This window comes from Octodon degus, unplaced genomic scaffold (genome assembly GCF_000260255.1).
Source record: "Octodon degus isolate 3935 unplaced genomic scaffold, OctDeg1.0 scaffold00126, whole genome shotgun sequence".
NCBI classification, from domain to species: domain Eukaryota; kingdom Metazoa; phylum Chordata; class Mammalia; order Rodentia; family Octodontidae; genus Octodon; species Octodon degus.
Genome location: NW_004524702.1, coordinates 6,870,952 through 6,872,975, shown reverse-complemented (window position 1 = coordinate 6,872,975; position 2,024 = coordinate 6,870,952). Strand labels below are relative to the sequence as shown.

General features: G+C 43.6%; 1 pseudogene; it reads left to right on the top strand.

Moving 5' to 3' along the window:
• The first annotated feature begins 1,580 nt into the window (after positions 1-1,580).
• The window catches only part of LOC111812478, an 8,658-nt pseudogene continuing 8,214 nt past the window's right edge, over positions 1,581-2,024 (top strand).

Genomic DNA, 2,024 nt, shown 5'->3' with positions numbered 1-2,024 from the left:
TGATCTTCCTGCCTCAGCCTCCTAAGTGCTGGGACTACAGACATATGCCACCATACCTGGCTACATCTTCCATTATTTAATTTTTCAAAATTTTATTTTACATTCTTCTGTTCCTAATCTCCGATACCTTAATAGTATAACCATTAAGCTTTATTAATGGCCAGATAGTTGACTCTATGTTACTGCTGTTGAATATTTTTCTATCATTACTGGAGGTGTAGTTATTGCATTTAGTAGATATTTGCTGCGTACCAACATTTGATTTGTTTTGGGGTTTATACTGTAATTATAGATTTATTTTCTAAAGTAAGGGGTGGTAATTATTGATCATTATGGTTTGTCAACATCCAGTTTGTTTTGGGTGATATTGCGGACTTACTTGATATTTCTAGGTTGTTTTTTTTTTTTTTTTTTTTTTTTGAGGCAGGGTGTCACTATGCAGTTCAGGCTGGCTTTGAGCTCACTTTGTAGCCCAGTGAACCTCTTCCCGCAGTCTCCTGAGTGCTGCGATTACAGGCATGTGCCGTGCCACCACGGCTGTTTCTCTAGCCTTGTCGTTGACTTGATATTTTCAGGGTCACACAGTTGTTGGTATTAATAGATATTCTCTGTGTACCAATTCCCAGATTACCTTTGGGACATTAACAGTACTAACAGAAGTGACAGATCTTGGGACGGGGGAAAAGAATTCTAGTTAGTCACAACCTGAGTATATCACTGAACCGTGGACTAACTAAAGAGATCACCACACTAGCAACAAGTCTTTCCACTATAAGTGACCACATTCCTAAGTACAAACCAAACCAAACAGAAATCATTAGAAACATGGCAAAGCAACAATGTGGCTTCCCCAAACCCCCAACTTTCCTAAAGCTCATTGATGGGGCATCTAGGGGAAGAAAAGCAAAAGCCACACAGCTGAAGTACTGGAAAGGGCAAGAGACAAGGCTGAAAAACCAGATCAAGGTGTACAGGGGGCTCACAGAAGATAGAACTATTCAGTTAATGGAGTCGATAAATAATCAGGGAGCTTACCAAAGCTCCCTGATAAAAAGCCAACTGAATTTAATGAAGTGACACAAAACATGAACAATGAGTTTAGCCAAGAACTAGGCTAGGTCTGTGGAAAGGTTCCGCCCAGAAATCCAGGAGATCAAAAATCGAATGGAAAGTATGATGGATGTGAAGACAGAGTTTCAGAATGGATGCTTTTCATGACCAATTACTCACAGATACCAGGAAAACAAGAGACCATGAAAAATGGATCCAACGTCTGCTAGAAGATGCAAAGAAGTTTAATCTAAGCTTCATTGGAATAGGTGAAAAATCAGAAGACAACACAAATGGCATAAATACCTGTTTACAAAAATAATAGCAGGCTGGACCCAGGTGGCCATCGGGTATGCAGCAGATTCTGGGACAGGCCTGAGGATACCAGAGGGCTGCAGCCGCTCTCCCACCTCACAGCCCTGATCCGGCTGGTGCAGCCAGCAGTCTACCTCGACTTCTGTCCCCGTTGGGGTCCGGTTCAGGGAAGAGTGACCGCGGCTGCATCCTGAAGGTGGCTTGTTGGAGTCGAGATGATTGAAAGAGAACCCCTTCCGCAAAGGTTTCAGCTGAGTGAAACGGACTTCAAAGTTATGGCAGGAGGTGAGCTACATCTAAGCAAATGACAGATGTGGCTTAAAGAAGGCTGAGGAAAAGCTAAAGCAACAACACAGAGTCTGCGTGCCGGGAAAACATCCTCGTCCTGCAACAGCAGCCAAGGAACAAGGGCCGCGGACACACACTGCTCAGATCCAGTGCCACACGCAGGCCAGCCCAGCGGCCAAGCGTTGCCGGCTGAGACCAGCAATGACAGAGCCAGCCATCAAACTGTTTTTCCTAAAAGTGAACTAGAACAGACAAAAGACAACCTGGAACAAGCTCAAAATAAACTGAGCACTTGAAGTTGATGCCTGATAGGAAAACAAATCATACTCCCCAGTTAAGACTTCTTGCTAATCCCATTATGAGAGAGCTCC